The 19,906-nt window shown below is 43.1% G+C and overlaps 1 long non-coding RNA gene across 1 annotated transcript; it reads right to left on the bottom strand.

Annotated features, from left to right (window-relative positions):
• Positions 1–417: 417 nt before the first annotated feature.
• Positions 418–11,037, bottom strand: LOC108929466 (uncharacterized). Its single transcript, XR_001965762.2, has 4 exons — positions 10,901–11,037; positions 7,189–7,472; positions 6,233–6,295; positions 418–635 (listed from the first exon to the last, which is right to left on the bottom strand). It is a non-coding gene; the product is annotated as an uncharacterized LOC108929466 (long non-coding RNA).
• Between the last annotated feature and the right edge of the window lie 8,869 nt (positions 11,038–19,906).

Raw genomic sequence — 19,906 nt, 5'->3', positions numbered from 1 at the left:
ATCACAGTCACTTTTTTAAATAGACCTTTCTACTTTTGCTTTCTCTCCATGCATTAGGTCAACTAACCGCTTTTATGAGGGTCACAACTGACCACTAATTGTGTGACTGGTTTGGTGATTGTGTTAATGTTCTGCCTGTAGAGAGCCCATGAGCTTACTGACAGTAATGCACATTTTAATCCCTGTAGGTCACATGCCTCAGAAAAATATGTGACCTTATGAGCAACTCATTCATGGAAGCAAATCGAGAGGTGAAGGTGAATGTGGGTCCAAGGCTGAGTCCTGCATCACAATTTGGAACACAGCCTTCCCTCTGAACTTCACGATGGAGCATCCCTAGTAAAATATACTTAAATGTGTAGAAGTGATCCCCATAGCTCAAAAGCATACAGACAAAGAGATTTATACATGCCAGACTTCTTTTTCTGTGGTGCTTTGGCCCCGCTGAGTGTCTCATTGCTCCCGAGCTGCTTGGTGGCCATGGGATTTGCATGATTCTCCCCGTGTTTCCGTACCCCGGACATGCATGGTAGAAGGCACTGGCAAACCAGTTCCGTTCCTTTCTTGCCTTGGAGATCACGCGAGTGGTCGCTGCAAGTCAGACTCAACCTGATTCCATTTCCATCCTTGATGGTCTGAAAGAACCCATAAAAAGGTTATAGGCAAGTATGAAGGTCTGTTGTATGTAAAAGCAGGAATAAACACTTCCAAATGATTAACTACAGAAATGTAAATTTAATCTTATATGACTTTAGATCATAAAAATGGCAAGTCTTTGAAAGTACAGTGTTAATGACATCAAGCAGGTACTTGGGCAAGATCCTGTTTTAGTTCTTCAGGAATCTCAAGTGGCTCAAAACTCCTACAGGATCTGACCAGCTCTTTCCTGAAATCAGTGAATGTCACTTGCCATTATTGACCTATTCGCACGACCAGACTAAACCAATGGATCAATCAATTAATCCAAGCTATTGTTGCAGTGAAAGCTATAGGAAACAAGTTTTAAAACAAATAGTCGCCATGTAACAACTGGAAAGAAGAGTACTTTCTAAGTATGTTCAGACATTCCTTCGGTGTATACTAATGAAGCCAGAATCAAGCACTGGCATGATTTAAGGAAACTATAATGCTTGAGGGCATTAAAGACATAATTCAAAATTCTTTCCAGTTAGAACTAGGCAGAGCGGTGCACTAGTACCACAAACTCTAAACTTAAAACAGATGAGAACTGAACAGGAAAGAAAATAGGTAACAGAGCCAGTTCATAGACATATTTCATGGGAGCAGGAAACAGACGTCTAAAGCTTGTTACTGACATAGAGGGAATGAATCATTGTATTTCTCCATTGCAACCAGTCCTATTCTTTCTGAGGGTAAATGGACAAATTCGAAAGGGTCCCATTGACCCTCTAAAGAGGGGTTATCAGCAAATACAGCAGTGAATGAGGGTGGCAATGAGGTGTGAACCAAGTCTATAGAGACTAATGAGCAGTATGAGAGTCACAGCAGAGACAGCCAGATGCAGAGGGGAAAGCATTGTGGGGCGGGGGGCTGGGCACATTTGGTTAAAATGAACGTGGGGTGTTGTAAAAATGTGTGGGGGGGGTGAGGTGATTAGTAGGAGACAGATTTGCAGAATGCACTCATTTTAATCTTGATTATTAGACAGTGTGGAAATGGACTCTTGAACCACACTGGAGCTTTTACCTGTCTGACTCTAGCAACAGATTATTTCGTAAGCTTTTTTAAATGTAGGAGAAACACACACAGTTGGAAACCGCTTGTCCCAAGCAGGGTCGCGGCAAACCGGAGCCTAACTCGGCAATTTAGGATGAAAGGCTGGAGAGGGAGGGGATACACCCAGGATGGGACACCGGGCCGCCACAAGGCACCCCAAGCAGGACTCGAACCCCAGAGCCGCTAGAGAGCGGGACCCAGCCAAACCCGCTGCACCACCACACCCTGTAGCAGAAATACCCTAAATGTAAATATATCAATTTGTTGCTAAAAATCATGGAACTACATTTTGGAAGAAACAGAAGATGGGCGTACCCACCGTTGTTCTCGGAGAACTACAAACTGCATAGTTTTTAGCCAAGCCATATTTTAGCATGTGTGAATCACTATTCTAGTCTCCAAAATCATTTGACACACAATTCACACAAAATGATTTGCAGATCTGGGTTATCAGTGTAGGACTGGTCTAAAATCGGGGAGGATGCTAACTCTCCAGGAGGAGCAGGTTTAGGCCCCTGTGCTCTATGAAAATAGGAGCCCTGTGTTTCTGTTAATCTTCTTGAAACAGTCTTCCAAAGAACTGGTGAAGTTTTGTATATATATATGTGTGTGTCTGTGAATATAATGTGTTCCAAATGTTTCTTTCTGATGAAATGATTACCCATTTTGGACATTTTCTAGTTAGAACCATATGTAAATCCTGTTTCTCATAGTTTTCTATGTCCTTGAGCTGTGCCAGACGTTTGTAGGCGAGGGCATTACATAAGTCAATCTTGGTGGAAACAGGAAATTCTTTGATTTATGAACTCCTAATGTACACAGGAAGCAGCTCGAAACAGCACGAGCCAGGTAACGTGGGCTTGGATAAACGTAAAGTGAGTTTTCCAGCAGACTAACTGTGCTTTGGAATCACGCGCCTGCATCTAAGTGTCCCTCTCTGCTAATATAATGCACACATTTTATCTTCTGTGAGATGCACGTCGCTTTGGAGAAAAGCGTCTGCTGAATGAATACATGTAAATGTAAGACTGGCAGGGACTCGTACCCATGCGCCTCAATTATTGCTTTTCGTAAATATTTTTTCAAAATTTATATTACATTTCTAATCTTTTTTTCATTCTAATGGGGCGGCACAGAGAGTAGTGCTGCTATCTCACAGCGCCTAAGTGGTGCGAGAGAACGTGGGTTCGATCCCTGCTCAGTCTGTGTGGAATTTGCATGTTCTCCCCGTGTCTGCATGGGTTTCCCCTGGGTGCTCTGGTTTCCTTCCACAGTCCAAAGACATGCTGTTCAGGTTCACCCATAGTGTGTGAGTGACAGAGAGAGTGTTCAACTGGTGTATGGATGAGTGACCCATTGTAAGTAGCATATCTAACAGTGTAAGTCACCACGGTGAATAAGGTGTGTGGGCTGATAACACTACATAGTATCCACTGTAAGTCACTTTGGAGAAAAGCGTCTGGTTAGTGAATAAATGTAAGATTGGCAGAGACTTGTACCCATGCACCTCAACTATTGGTTTTCATAAATATTTTTTCAAAATTTATATTTCTTGCATTTCTAGTCTAAATTTCTAATTTCTAATACATGAGGTATTTGCAGAAAAATAACTTCGAAAAGGGAGCACAGCAAGTTAAAATAAAAGCACATCTTCTCTGATCATCTAAGGAATTTCTATGACAGGAAGTGCTGGCTAGTTACACTTCAGACTAGTTAACTTTTTCTTTATGTTTTGTTACTTGGTATATAGGAAACATTCATAAGCAAGATAAAAGAGCAAAGCAAGATATTGTTATAATTATATACGTATGGGATAGAGGTTTGTTAAAAAAATCTCTTGTTGAAGATGTGATGTGGTTACAGCTTTGGTGGTAAGCCCTCCTGTTCCTTCTGAGACACAGCGGGTTACATGAAATAGTTGCTTCAGGGAGAAACCTCCCTGGAGACTCTGGACTTTGACTGCTGTGGATGTGCTTGGGCTCTGGTTCAAACAGAAAAGGGGAGAGCGGTCTCTAGGGAGTCCATTATGAGTGTGGTTGTGGTTTTTGGAAACGTCTGCAAAAAATCTCTGCACTGTAATCACCACATCACCTTCAGTGATTAGAAAAAGTATGAGATTTTTTTTTGGGAAAAATAACTAATTGATTACAACAACACTGCGTGAGAAGAGGGCTCTATAAAAATAAAAATAATAAAAAAAAAAAACTAAATAGTTAAATAGTGGGTTGTCGGGCATGGAGAGAAAACCCGTTTAAACCCTGTTTTTTCACGAAAACATATTTCTTAAAGAAGCTGGTGTCATGTCCTTGAAGTGAGTTTCTCAAAAAGGGAATAAGAAAAACATTTTTACTATCATTGACTGCTTGAAGTGTGACTGTGAGATATTTAGAATAATACCAATACTGAGGCTTGAGTGCAGGACTCATTTTTACATAATGTACTTGCGTTTGTTTAGCAAGTGATTAAATCCAAATTGACTCATGTATTACATGCCAACTCATATCTTTTTACATGTTTACACAGCGTAACAGAGTATTGAAGCAAATCATGGTATCTTAAAAATACAACAGTGCTTCCTCTGGGCACAGTAAATCAACAGTACATAGTTGAGCTCTCAGAAAAGCTCACAGGGAGTATTGTACTGGTGGTATCAGCTCAATTACTCTGTTTTTATTGTTGCAGCTGCTTTCAACTTGTTTCACCCAATCAATAACCACAAGCCTGTCTCTTTGTTTGGATGGGTTCCCACTCTCCATTAAACACTTAACAAGGTTAAAGAAAGACATTTGTTGGTTGTACATGGTCAAATCACAGGCTCATTCGGGTAAAACACAGAGATGTATACTCTCACTACAAATATTAAGCAATGTTATAAACAGTTACATTAGAATTAATTATACAAACTGACATTCAAACAAGCATTATGACTTTTTATGCAATGCTTTTTTCCACCTTGTCCAAAAGAGACATAACATTCCACTCCATTTTCACCAACCACTTTTCCATTGCAGGGTTGTGGTGGCCGGAGTCTAGCCATAAAACACAGGAGCTGTGATATACATATTTTGCCATCTTTGTCAAGAAATTATCCATTTTGTCCTTTGTCACGTAGAACTTTGGAATAACATCCTCCCAAGAACTGCATAAACCTTACCGATCTGGTATTGTAAACTGATCAGTATGTGCAAACCAAGAAACCATATCATAAATGCGCATTAACTACACGAATTCTTCTAAACCAGGAGAAGCTCCGTAAACAAACCTACAGAGTTGCAAAGGAATTTAAAGAAACAAACATTTGGTGATCATGTCTCTACATTTGTTCATTTAGCTGACACTTTTCTCCAAAGTGACTTACCATGTTAAGGTATTTACAGTGAATTGCCCATTTGTACAACTGGGAACTTTTTATTGCAGCAACATGGGATAAATACCTTATTCAAGGGCACTAGAGCAGGAGGCGGGATTTGAACCTGGCAGCAGCTCTGGTAAAAATCTAGTTGAAAAGTTCGGTTAGTTTGCAGGCTTTCAGCCTGTCACATTAAGCAGAGACTTTGTCTGCTGGATGAAACCAATCAAACCTCCCTTTCTTGTTGAGTTTAATTTCCTTACAGTGCTGACTGGTTTCCATTGATCCGCCTCTATTCAACTCAGCCACCCTGGAGTATTCGAGGGGCCTCAGTCTGTCTCAGTCTGAACTCCCTGCACAGCAAAATAGTAGGATGGGTCTTTCCCACTGTTCAACTAATCTGAATCCCATTTGAACCCTACTTGAGTCACAACAAAATATTTAAAGGGACAACAAAAAAAATCATTTTTGATTCCATATGATGTCTGGGCTTAAAACAGCTTTAGTGATAGCATAAATCTAAAGACGTTATAGACTGTTGCCTTCTTCTCCAGAGACCACCCGGGAATCCTAAGATGGCTGAGGCACAACATAATTAAGTTATTTTCACATCCAATCATGCTGACACGTGAACACAATGAAAAGTCACTTTGCATGGAGGAACTCCATGGTTGGCTTATCTCACTGCTCTGCATGACATTTTGGTTATCATGCATCACCGCACGTGTGAGAGTGTGAGAAAGCCATCTGAGTTTGAGGGTCTGTTTGTACCGAAGGAGTGGCAACCTTACTCACTATTACTTCCGAGGCAGTGGAGCTGACAAAGTTACTGAGATCAGGTTTAGGCTATATTCTCAAACAAAACAACGGCAACACATGAGTGAGAAAATGATAATTAACATTTTGCTGGAAATATGAAGAGCGGTAGAAAGACGCCACAGCTACAGTGACCTGAAAAGGCTACTTGGTAGGAAGTGCACTTGATCTATCCGTTGGGGATAGTTTCTTGATGAGAAGAGTCATGATACCTTTTGTCGGCGCTTGAATTTGTCAGTTTGTCTTCAATACATTAATTTCCAGATGGAGGTAAACTAGTTCCCCACCTAGAAGTATCTGTCTCTAGAGGAGACAAACCGTCAAACTGACCTGAAGTCATAAGGTCTTCTCTTAGTAGTTGCTACAGCAAGGGACTGTTCGCATAGCCAGCATCTGCAAAAAAAAGGGGTGCTGTCATTGTTTACTGAATGGGAGCTCAGACTGATCATCTCTTCAGTTTACAAGCACTGCAAAACCAGCTTTATGTAGGCACACAGAGACAGTTTGGAGGAAAACCATTAAAGCACAGCAGCAGTACTCATCAGTTACAGTTAAGAGGACTTCTTACAGGTGTCCGTTGAATAAGATCTGGTTTTTATTTTGCTTGCAGGAGAGCATTTTGTCCAGTGTGGTGATGGCACTATAGCACTGGAATAAAAGCCTTCCCACTGAAAACTTTCCATCAAAACGTGAGTTGGTCCGACCAAGGGAATGATCAAGAAAAATACAGTATGTCTTGAACTACAGTACATACAGTAAGTCCCAATTAAAATCAACCCAGAAGGTGGGCATTAGACTGAAGTGGTATTTTGCAGGTTCAAATCACATTCCTGTCCTCCTTCCATATTCCATCTTCTGCTCTTCAACTTTCAAACAACCTTCTCAGTGTGGACTTTCCACTGTCCAGGAATGGGCCAGTTTACATACTGGTCCAGTTATATGACAAGCTCTGGGTAATATCAGCCATTGTGAGTCCAGGCTGCGAGGGGTCTGGAACTCTCGTAAGCCGCCAACCAGAGGGCATTTCAGGTCTCACCACTGAGTGCCTGCTGTAATGTTTCACCATAGAGGGACTGACTTCAGATTCTCCAGCTCTCTGCGACACTAGTGAACTCCAGCCTTGACTGACTATGACTTTATCTCCTCTGTATCAGGGGCTGATGGCAATCGCCAACCGTTCGGTTATACAGAATTCTTCATTTAGGTGTATATATCTTGTATCCTTAAAGCACACTTGAAATTATGAATTGCATTTGCTCTGTACTGTTTATTCAGTTTACACTTACATGATTTTGCCTATTCATTCTCACGACTCTATTTCACGATTGCCTCCGAGCCATCTGGATCAAGCCTGCTTGCCACGTCGTCTTGACTAATCGCTTCTGCATATGCTCTGATGCTCATACCACCTTCTTGAAACACACCTCTGTCACCAGGCTTAAGCAAGCAAAGCGAGTGACTTGCAGTAGCTTCTGACGGGAGGTGCAGCAGCTTCATGTCTGTTCGCCTCCATGTCCGCTGCTCTCATGGAACGAATTTCGCCGGATACTGTTAAAGACAGGAATGCTTTCTGGGGACATGAAACGAAAGGGGGGAAACCACACATCAACATGAAAGCAAACAGAGCATCGTTTAGCTCTCCGGCTCAACAACGTCTCCTTGGGAATGGTTTGCATGCTGATTTCCATGTTAGCCTCTCGCTTCGAGTGCAGGGATTTAACCGCCCTCCCTCCGCTGTTTACATTGTCCGGCGTCACAGAGCAATTACAAATATCCTTTTACATGCACAACAAAAAGCTCCTTCCCACCATGACCCTCGGCCCCTTTAGTTTCATCCATCAGTCAGCAGTGCCCCCATCACTCACGGCATCCCCCCACCTACCCTTCCCCCGCTCGCCCACCCCGCTGCTTTACATCACGCTGTTACGGCTTTCCGGGCCTTTATGCGTTCTGTTGTCTGCCTCGGATGGGAAGCTCCTTTGTCTCTGGCCCTGTTCTGAAAGGCCTGTGCGAGGGGAGCTGGGCTCACAATGGAGCGCAGAGACAGGAGTGTGTGCAAGTGAATAGGCCTGTGTCATGGGGTGCCAGGGGGATGGGGGCACCTGTCGAGATGGTGTTTGTGTGCCTGTGAGTGGAACCAGTTTATCAGCAATGCCACTTCATCAAATTTGTAATGTGAATCATGGTGGCACTTCCTCCACAAACTCTTGTAACTGGGGACAATAGTGCTGTGGATCTACTTATGTATAGCTGGAAACGGTTCTATTCTGGAGAGCTCACTTTGAATTACATCACATTAAAAAGTCTAAAGAGTACCAACACTTATGGACATTAAAATAAGCTGGAAATTCTAAATTAAAACAGAAATTGTACATATTAATTGTAAAAAAACTCAAGTTGTCATTAAATTAATACGATCACTATAGTAAATCAAGGGAGGCGCTATAAATGGACAAAAACATTTTGGGTCAACAGGTAGCATAGTGTCCAGAGCCATGGCCTTGCACCAGAAGTTCTTTGCTTTCAGAAAGGTACTTATGCAGAACAGTTTCAGTAAAATCACTCTGCTGTAAACATGGTAAAAGAAAAAGTAGCTTATTATGAAAACCCAATACTGTTAGTCACCAGAGACAAAGACTTCAGCTAAATAAATAATTAAAATATATATTTAATTACCAATAAAAAAAACACCTTGTTAAAAAAACATTTTAAACAAATGGTTCTTTTAATTTTTCCATGGAGAATCAAAGACCTTGTAATTTAGCACATTCCTGTGACTAGCTTGTTGGATCAAGAGCATGACAAATAACACATTTTATGAGAATGCGAAAATATTTTCATATTTCCTCAATCACAATTGAGAAGAAATTTTTTTTTTTTTTTTTAATAAAAAGTCCATTTTAAATAAATACTTTGCCTAAAATCATTTTTGCAAAGGGCAAAACAAAAAAGTTTTCAGGCAAATAACATTATAAACCAAACTAGATGCAGGTAAAGTAACGTGTATTTGCGGCATCTATTCACGGATATCTACCTATAGAAACATAAGATGCGTAAATGCCATTGTGTGTCATATTCGACTACACATTGATCTGTTACGGAAAGCATGTTTAAAAAGAGATAGTTCTGTCCCTTACTTTCGTCTCCCAGGACTCTGCGAGCAGCTGTTCAAATCACCCCAATTTCAACCACATCCTCAAGTTACAACAAATCACTGATTTCATGAGATGTTTTCAAAATAGCTCCCAGTGCCTGAAAAAAAAAAACCTTCCTTCAAATCACAGCCTGGGCTAAGCGACGTGTACATTACTGCACATTCCATTTTTTGTACTTTTCTTTTACCGTGTTCATAGGCAGACGAGTTCAGTCGTATGCCGAAGTTGTTTGAATCAGTGGGCTTTCCCAGCGATTTAATGTATAACTACCCATGGGCTGCAACCAAATAAAACCCAGGAGCCTGTAGGGTCTGGGGATTGGGAGACTGGATTGCAAAATCTAAAAACAGTTTTATGTTCTGCAGCCACAAGACAGTGTCGCCCAGGACTGTTTGATGTGTTCACGTCGGCAAGGAGACAGGAGCTCAGAGAACACTCCGGCACACGTCTGGGGAAGGCCTGTAAAGCCTATTCTGTGACGAGAGAACCTACTGCAAACAAAAAGCATCTTGTCTGCACATGTGTTCGCCCGCTGTGGTTTCCTTCGGTCGTATAATAAATATTTGCGCGGTGGCCTTGCCATATTTTACTTTTTTTTAAAGCAGATTGTTATGAACTGCTCTGTAATGGCCTGCCAAAAGAAAAAAATGGGTCCTTTGCCAACGTATTGCACTGTGCTTAGACACTTTTGAAAAAGGAAAATAAAAACAGAAAAAAAAACTGGGCTGCTCTTGACAGATCCATGAAAGATATGTTGGGAGACCAGAACTTCCCACCATGGTTCATCCCAGAGTTGGATCACCCCCGATAGGGGACAGGGGACTCATGGTAATCTGGGAATGCATAAATAGGGGCAGATGAGTCTGGGACACTCAAAGACATGCAGACTGGTGCAAAATTTTACTTAGAGAGGTGAGGATTCACTACTTTCGACTGAGACGGAGTTCTGGTGAAAGTGGTTTCACGCTCGATTGGTAAGAAAAAATGTTTATTCAGCTGTACATTAAATGTGTTTTGGAGCACAAAAAGCCCCAAACACACAACTTTCTTGTACTTATGCTGGTTAACCTGTGATGATGATCAAAAACAAGCAACCAAGAGGCACACGTGTGTGGTGTTTGCAGGATTTTGAAGACTATTTTCCTCCTAAACAATTTATCTCCCGGAAAGGTGGACACCGGTGGCTTTTTCTTGGCTGATTCAATTATGATCCATTTCACTCCAAGACCTCAGTTTGTTGCCACGGTAATGTGAGAAGTATAAGTGACAGTATACATCTAGCTAAACACCTAATACCTATTAACAGTGAAACGACACTGATTTCCAAAAAGGAGTGAATGCAGAGACAGTACTTGCCTGGAATGGGCCTTTCAAATGGTACGTTTATCCTCTGCAGCTATATGACTTATGAAACAAGGAGTCTGGACTGGTGCTTTATTACAGCAGAAAGCAGCAAAGTTGTAGCTCAAAGTAAATGATGCAGGTATTCCGGAGGGGGGGGGGGGGAGTTTAACAGGCCCTTATGCTCCAAGTTGGAATGTATAGCTGTTTATTCCTTGGTTCTGCTATCGCCTCTCAAAAACAAAAATCTAACTATAGTAAAACAAAAGCTCTGTTGCAAAACTCAAATAACTTCCAGACTGGAAGATTAGCAGGAACGCCCTTTGCATTTCTGCTTCAAATTTCCAAGTAAGGTTCTTTTTTTTTTTTTTTTTGCTTTTTTCCACAAACAAACAAAAAAACAGACAGGGTGGGCTTGGTTTTAAGGTGTCCTGTCCTCAGCTGCCCCCCTCCCCCAGCTCCACATGGTAAGGAAGGTAAGCTGGATGACATAACGCGGTACCTGTCTGCGTAAAAGCCTCAGCGGCAGTAGCTCCTTCACACTGTGCTGGCGTTGCAGATACAGTCCTTGTGTTATAAAGCACAACCAGGGCATCCCGACACCCTCAGAGATCCCAGATACGTATCTCCGGAGACACGGTCTTTCTTCAGCCTATTCTCGTATGTGAGAAACACAGTAAAAGCTGAGGTTAAGCGTTAAATCCGCAAAACCATTGTCAGGATGGCTTGCGAAGGTTAAACAAACATTGCAAACAAGGAACAAACATTTTGGCAGAAGCATAAAGTACATAACTGAATAATATACATGTTCAGAAGGTTCAGGTCAAAGAGGTCCAAACTTAAATGCATTTCTTGCTTCATTCGTTACGATGGAAGTTCTTCGGTGTGCCACAAGAAGAGAAAGAAAATTGTCCGTTTCTTCCAGCTTACCAAGCGACTAGCGTCGAACCCGTGCTCAGCAGGGTTCAAGGAAATAGCTGAATTCTGAAATACCCAAACATCTACCTGGCTTCGTGGAGCTTCCATATGGAAGACATTTACTCCTGGGTGCTGGCAGTTCTCTCCACTTCCCTGGGCGCAAAGCAAAGCTTGCTGGAGGGTCACAGGCTTACAAACACCACACTCCATGAAATCACATCAGCCGGACACATTCTTGGCATGGGGAGCCACGCTGAGTGCAAACAAAACATTTTAATAAGACACAAGTTTTCTGATTCCTGGCATCAGACTTCAACCTCTTCTGTTCTGGACCGAGAGCAGAAGTCAGAGAGACCATCCGAGAGATACACCACCTCTACTCGTCATTTCGATAAGGGAGATATACATATAAAGCTGATTTGTCAGAATTTCAGTCGGGGAGAGGTGCGTCACCCGTGTTCGTATCCATATTGTTCGTACTTGCGTGTGACATCAGTGCTGGATGTGGTTTTGCTCCCAGCTGGAGCCTGGCAGAGACATCGACATGCCCAGTTTTAACACTACAATGGACCCCGCAAATGAGAGCACTAACAGCCTTCTGGGCGCTTTATGTCTTCAGCTGATCCGGTGCTGCTTGTGTAAAAGCTCAAACATCACCTTACATCAGTGTAACCATCCAACTTGCCACATGGTTTTTCAGTTATTGAATTACCCCCCCCCCCCCCATCCAATTCCCTATTCAGAGACACAGTTGGGTCCCCATGGAGCAGCTTTGTGAGATTAGATTACACCCCCTCTCCCCCCCGTTCCCAACCCCACGAAGACCATTAGATAATGTGGGATGGTGCTTCATGCCAACAATAGTGGGGGAGGAGAGGGGCACATGTGACCATTTAACACTCATTTTCCTAAAGTTTCCAGGGACCGGGGCCTGTTTTGCTCACAGCTGGGGAATCATCACGTTCAGCAGAAACTGTCTCGGGATTCGTCGACCCTCCTGCTGCTGGATAGCTGCCCTTGAACGTTAATTCCATGACACTCAATTAGTTTTGTTCTGCATTTTTGCTAGATTTTTTTCGAGTATGTTTCGAACATTCTGTGTTATAAGTGAGGCAGTGACATAAAATTTTTAAAAATGTTATCGCCGTTCATCTGATATTGAAATGATCAGAAAGTCCAGCTCGCTGCAAGTTTTTTCCAGAATTCAAAGAAAAAAAAAAAGAAAGAAAAAATCAGAAATGGCAAAGTATGAGAGACATTGTCTAAAAAAATCCGATAATTTGAATTTTTTTTCGCGATTTACTTACAGAAAACTTTTAATAACAGTAAATATATTACAAATACAGATTTAGTAAGGAAGTACCATTGTGACTTACTATGCTGTGTTTTGTTAAAAACTGCTTTCATTTACATATGATACAAGATTAGTATCGTGTCAAAAGGATTAAAAAAAAAATCACATACTGTATATGAAATATTGGAATGACTAACAGGGAGGGGGGGGTCATGCGAGGATGAACTGTACTTAGAAATGAGCTTCAGTCTTCTGTTTCAGTTTTCCGTGCTCAGTATGTTTGTGTGTGAAACCATCCAGAAAAGCAAGAGAGCTCTTTGCAGCCTAAGTACCTGCCATATATAGGTATACATTCGCTGAGGGCAGAGAAAACAAGCTGAAATAGAGACGTGTAAAAGCTGAACACAACAGTGCCCTTCTCTTCTGGCAGCCACATTCAGCCTTGTCTAAAACAGATCATCAGTCTTTCCTGAAAACCTCCACACCAGATTTCCCAAAACCACCATCTATTTCTACACAAAATAACATCCCGCCCAAGCATGTCGAAGCCTCATTATTAAGGAAGTGGGTTTTTGGCCCATGAGAGCTTTTTTGCCATCCAAATAAATCATGCAGAATATAATAATATCCATATGCCTGGTTTTGTGTCACCCTGCAATTTTTTGGGTTTTTTTTAACAGAAAGGCATGCACTACTTATGAAAGACATGACTTAATCTGTAATTCTCCCTTATGGGTATATCACTGAGTTAATGAAACAGGTAACACTGTGTACCCACATCTTCAGCATGTGCTCACTAACAGCTCCTGAGGGCCTTTTAAAGAGAGGAAACACTCAATTCTCAACAGTCCTGGCTGAAACAGCTGTTCAGTCATGCATACTCATCTTGTAAGGTGAATTTTTCTGCATTAAAATGACAGTAGACTAGGGTTCATAAACAGGTGCCAAGAAAAAGCCCCAAACCTCAAACCTGAGATGACATCAAAGGGTCAGAGCCCACACCCTCTCCAGCAAACCACACTTATTCCAACTCTGCACAGGCTCTCGCACTCCTTTCCTTTACATAATGCCATCTGGGATTCCACCTGCTGGTTCTATGTCACCTTGAAATATTCTATGCTACTTGTTTTACATTCAGATGTTATGTCATTTGCACATTTTCCACAACTTATTTTTATTAATACTTATTGAACAGATTTTTTCATTTCACACTTAACACTTTTCTCAAAGCAAGGCACAACCTGGTAAACAAAAGTGCAAGTTGCCAACAGGTGCTGACAGACCGATTCAGACACGCCATGTTCGAAGGGCAGTCATTTAGTCCACCAATTTTGCCAGCATACATTACACAGATAGCTGCATATGGAACTGACAGGGAATACATTTGTTAAACAGATATTGTAGCGCAAGTTTATGGATCACATAGATTAGGAGAAAATTGGGTCCGAAAGAGATGTGTTTTGAGATCCTTCTTGAAGGCAGAGAGAGATTCAGCAGTTCTGAGTGAAAGGAGGTGCACATTCCACCACACTGAAGCCAGCACTGAGAAGCGTCAGGCTTTTGATTTTGGACCTCTAGTGCATGGAAACACCAAGTGGCCAGAGGTGGAGGAGCACACCAGTGTGGCAGGGGGTTAGCGAGTGATCAGGTCTTATTGGTATCTGCTGATGGTCTTGCAGGCCATAAGCACTCCTGAACTTGATGCAGGCAGCTACAAGAGGCCAGTGGAGAGAGGTGAGGATAAGATACATGGAAACTCTTTAGCAGGTCAAACAAAACTCCTGCTGCAGTGTTCTATACCACCTGGAGAGGCTTCATGCCAGAGGCAGGAACACAAAACAGGGCTGAGTTACAGTACTTGTAAATATCACCATGACCTGGACCAGAAGCTGCATAAGTCTGTGTTGCAAGATAAGAATGGATCCTACGGGTGTTATGCAGGACGTATCTGCAGAACTGGTTTATGGCTTCACTATGTTGGGAGAAGCAGAGACATGAATCGATTGTTACTCCCAGGCTCTTAACCAATGAAACGGATGAAATGAGCAACTTGTCCAGGCTGACAGAGTTCCCGACAGGTAGACATATGCTGAAGTCGTTTTGGTCTTGGACAGAGATATCCAAGATTCAAGCTGTGATACAGGAGGATATGTCTGTAGCTGCAGGGAGAAAAGAGGAGAGCTGGGTATCATCAGAATAGCAGCGATCAGAGAACCTGCAGAAGCAGTGACAGAGCCAAGAGAAGAGGTTTAGACAGAAGAGAAAGGAGCCAGCACCAAGCCCCGCATAACACAAGCTGAGAAAGATTAGGCGAAGACAGAAAACTGTGCCAAACCATCTAGCAACATCTACCTGATAGGTAAGATCCAAACCATTTCCATTCTGTTGCTTCATTCGAAGATGCAGAAGAGAAGAAAGCAGGATCTGGTGGCCGACACCGTCAGATGTTGCAGAGAGGTCAAGTAAAATGAGGAACGAGGAAGTCGATCTAGCCGACTGGAGAGATGACAGTGCAAAGAAAGTAGTTTTAATTAAATAAAAAAATACGGGCTAGAAAAATACCTCGCTTCACATCAGAAACAGTAAGGTCAGCTCCCGAGGTAGTTGATGGAAAATGTGGAATAATTCCGCTCATGGGGGTTTGAGGGAAAATTCTGTGTTACTGCAAACTAGAAAACTTCTACTGGTTTGTAAATTTTTAACAAGGTAACATATCTTTTCAAAAATATTTCCACACATCTCCGTGTTGACGTTATCGAGTCGCTCAGGTTCTGCTGCACCCCAACCAGTAACATGGCTCAGGGTTCCATTCTATGCAAGTGAACTAGAGAGCTTTGTTTTTCTGCTTGCCTGGTGTGTGACGAGCTGGGAGTGAAAGTATGTGACATTGTGCTGGAGTGTGTGTGTGTGTAGCACGGGCCCGGCCCAGCGGTTGGACACCGCCGATCCCGGGAGACCTTCCGACATGCAGCTGGACGACGGCCTGCTCTGCACCACGTGAATTCCTGCTTCGCATTTCCATGCCATCCCATAGCGAGCGTCTTCTGCCCGATCCTGCTGGAAAGGACGTGTGTTTCGCTGAGCTCAAGAGCAGCTGTGGGAAAACGTGCTCTGGCATACAAAAGCGGAACTCGAAGCACATGAGATTAAATCAGTTGGTTAATAGTTACACAGTTTTCGTAAGAAGATGTTCAAAACGACACTGGGGCAAGAAAGAGCTAAATACTAACGTAGTGCTTGATCAGCAGTATGTCACAGGAGCTTTTAAGTGGATTTGTTAGACAAAAGTGGGGAAAGACAGGTCTCCTGTGTGTTTCTGTGAGATCTGGAATGAGCTCCTTCACGAATGCAAAACACCGAAGAGCCACCGGCATCCAAAAAAGCGGAGTGCTACAGCGTCCTCCTCCGTGCACCATGGTTTCTTCTCTCTCAAAGGTAAAACCAAAAAGAGCACAATGCATTACCTACGCACACACTGTCTGAAGCCGCTTGTCCCAAGCGGGGGGTCGCGGCGAACCGGAGCCTAACCCGGCAACACAGGGTGCAAGGCCGGAGGGGGAGGGGACGCACCCAGGACAGGACGCCAGTCCATCGCAAGGCACCCCAAGCGGGGCTCAAACCCCAGACCCGCCACAGAGCAGTCCCCGGCCAAACCCGCCGCGCCACTGTGCCCACACCCACACCCAAACTCAGACCTCAGTCGCAAGGAATCATCAAAGTTTTTAAGACCGCAGATCTTCAGTTCAACAAAATGCCCTTTGCTCTACAGACCGCTCCACTGGTCTCCTCTCCCTCAATTAACCTTTAAGAAAAAAGGGCAGACACAGTATATCGTGCCGTAATGCACTGGGTGGTGAATGGAGCGGTGGAAAAATATGACAAAAACTCATTCCACACTAGTCTTCCTTTTGTTTCACTTACCTTGAATTCGGCGTGTATTAAACAGTACAACACCCACAACATCCCAGCACAATATCCCAGTTTTACTTGGAAACTCTACTATTCCACACTGGTACCTTGAAAGGAGACATTGACTATTAGCCAAAGTGTCACGTGAACTGTTTGCTTATTGAAAAAGGTCCCCACGTGGGCCAGTGGCTGCACTGACAGGAGGGTTCTGGTGAAAAACACTTGTTTATTATTCCAGGTGGCCTAGTAGGCACTGCCTGCAGCTTCATGGGTGACAGAAATATTCTGGCTTGCAAATGAGCACAATCCTTGCCTCTCTGCTGAAGAGGAAAGAGCGGGAAAAAAAAGACACAAAGGAAGCTTATTTTGCACTTGCTTTCTCGTGTGCGCGCCCCAAAAAGTCCACGTGAGCCGAAGTCGGGCAGCAGGGCCTCGCCAAGTTGCCACAAGACGCGATGGAATTCAGACGGCGCTACAAATTACCATAATGATCATAATGACGCTTCGGTGGAACGCAGCACTTTCTCGGCTCCGTTCCTGGAGACCGAACGTGAAATGAGGCAGAGCTTTCTGGTGAAGAAAAGTCTTGCAAAACACAAGATGTGGACAGACTGCCTGCGTAACAATACGGAGCAACATGAAGAGGTTTAGACTCAAAGCTCCAATGAAAAACGATTTTCACATTGCCTGCCTCTAAGCAAATCTGCTCCAATTACTAGCTATTGGAGCAAAAAAAAAAAAAAAAAAGTCCAAAAATACTATTCGCCACATCAGAAGGCAAAGGACTGTTAAACTGCAACCCCGACACATGAGAGCGTATCAAAAAAGCACGAGAGGACTTCTTACATTCCTCCAAGACCTGTCAGCAGCACATGGGGTTTTCATTAATTCCTTCTTTGGCTTATCCAGCGCCGAATCAAACAACTGTTTAATCTTTGACAGCATCTGGCCAAGCAACAAGCGCGGCGCTCCGACTGTTTAGGGCTGCCCGAGTGCAATCTGAAATACATTTGCAGTGCTTATGGGGCAGGCTCGCGTTATTTTCTGTGGCATGCGGAGCGTACGAACAAGTTTGCGCGGTGAAAAATGGCCCTGTTCTCCAGCCTGCTCCGGCTCTTGAGGCGAGACGACCGCGACTAAACTTCGCTTCGGAGGAGAAATCGGGGATCGGCTGAATGCTGGAAGCGTCCCTCTACCTCGACTCACCGAAAGAGCAACTGTCACCGGCTGTAAGACTTGCAGTATAACCGGGGCTTACAGGCCTCCGCGTGTTACTGCAAGCGATCTTCAAAACAAGAAGGCGGACACTTGGATTCCAGCCGGCCAGCCTTAAGGGCCTGTAGTATCGGGGTAGGGAGAGCAGCCTGAAAAAAGAGAGGGAAATAAAGTAAGAAACCCAGGCAGCCCCCCCCCCCCCCAAACCTTCTGGCCCAGTGTGGCGTCAGCTGCAATGAGCTCCAGATGCACCCTGGAGCCCCCACAGGCATCCCGCCCCCTTGTGCCCGGCAATGGATGTGGTTTCACTGGTGCAATGGAAACACTGCCCACCAGCCAGGCCCAATAAACATTCTGCAGGCTCCCGTGTGCGGATGAAGTCTCCTAATCACACGTACAAACACACAAAGAGGCACAGAGGCGCACGTCGAACAGGAGAAAGGGACGAGTAGCGGACGGGGGGGGAAAAAAAAAAAAAAAAAAAAAAACACACGAGGATTAACTGACAAGGCTGAGCACATGTTGGAAAACCCAAAAAGTGAAGGCTGCAAGGAAATGTTCAAAGAGACATTCAGCATGTCTTTACAGGAAGAGAGCAGCACGTGACATGCTGTCTGGGGACCACCAATACGTAAGGTCTGAACACGTTCCGTGGCCTAAAATCCACCCGTAGGGTTTAGTTAACAGCTCTGTGGGTCTCTGCATAAAAATGTTTGCTGCACAACAATATAATGAATAGCGAAAGGAGCCTGGTCATGCCAACGAGCGGGGTGGTCCTACATCCTCGCAGAGGGCTGACCGGCGTGTATTTACCCACTCTCCGTACAGCTATTATTCGCAGCAATTGCGTCAAACCGCTCTCCAAAACCTTCCACCCTCCACTTGAACGATAGGAGTAACGATCTTTACATCCTGGATTCGTCCTGCTCGTGTGGAGAGAAGTGCTGCGGGGAACTTCTTCCAGGAAAACGACGGCAGTTCCGGTGATGTCCCAAATTATTGGAGATATGGAGGTCAGAAGTGCACGTCACCATATAAACCGGCTGACAAACACCGAAAGACAGGGCACGTTGACGCACCATGCAACAAAAACATGTCCAAAGACCATCTGTTCTCACAGAAGCTCAACCACGACCAGTCCCCAGCATTGTATACAACTATACACAAACAAACTAACCCGAGACATATTAAGAATCATGCAGACATGCTGTAACGAAGATTTTGGGAATAAAAAGGATATTGCTGCCTGACACTGATCTTGTGAAATACTATACGATATTTTGGTTTACAAACGAAGCGGGTGTTCACTAGACAGCCTTTTAATAAAACAATGACATCTTGTCTAGAGACAAAGAAGGTAGCGTAAAAGTAGCTCAGTTCTTAATAAGTAGCGAGTAATTTAGGAAGTATACAGAGAGAATGGGTGTATTTAAAACATATGTTTATTAGATCAGGGAGGTGTTGACATCATTTGCAACACCAAATCGTCCTTCAGTCTTCTTAAACAAGAGTTTACAAATGTCCTATTAAGTTAAATTTTTTTCTTAACATTAAGATGCTCCTTGCAGTCTATTCAGGGGTTCTTGCTCAATTAACGTCTCTTTCTCTTAATATAATGCACAAATTGTGTTTTTGCTGAGATGTACGCCGCTTTGGAGAAAACCGTCTGCTAAGTGAATAAATCTAAATAAATGTGAAATATTTAATAATCATGCATAAAACTTTTAGGACTTTAACTTCAAAGATAATGGAATATATGACAAAACTTTATATAGCACAGAAGCAAATATTGATACTGCACCTCAAACCACAATATCAGCAGATTAGACAAGTACTGATGGACCAGATTATAGTATATTAGTTGTCTGAATGGAACCAAATTCCCCTTAGATGTAGCATTTTTTTTTAAAAGTTTTAAGAATTTTTTTTTAAAGAATTTTTTGCAATTAAAAACTCAAGCAAAGCCTTTAACACAGTATGCTTTGCTATTTACTTTTGTGCAGAGCACAATAATTTGACTTGCTATATTAATTTACTGTGGACAAATTAGCAAATTTACACACAAGCACTTCCAGTGCCATTGTACAAACCATTTAACAATTATATGAAGAATGCAAACCAGCAAGTTGTAAATCTTGTCTTCATTAACACTCAGGATCTGACTAATTATAT

Source organism: Scleropages formosus, chromosome 12 (assembly GCF_900964775.1).
Source record: "Scleropages formosus chromosome 12, fSclFor1.1, whole genome shotgun sequence".
Lineage (NCBI taxonomy): Eukaryota > Metazoa > Chordata > Actinopteri > Osteoglossiformes > Osteoglossidae > Scleropages > Scleropages formosus.
This window is presented reverse-complemented; position numbering and strand designations above follow the sequence as displayed.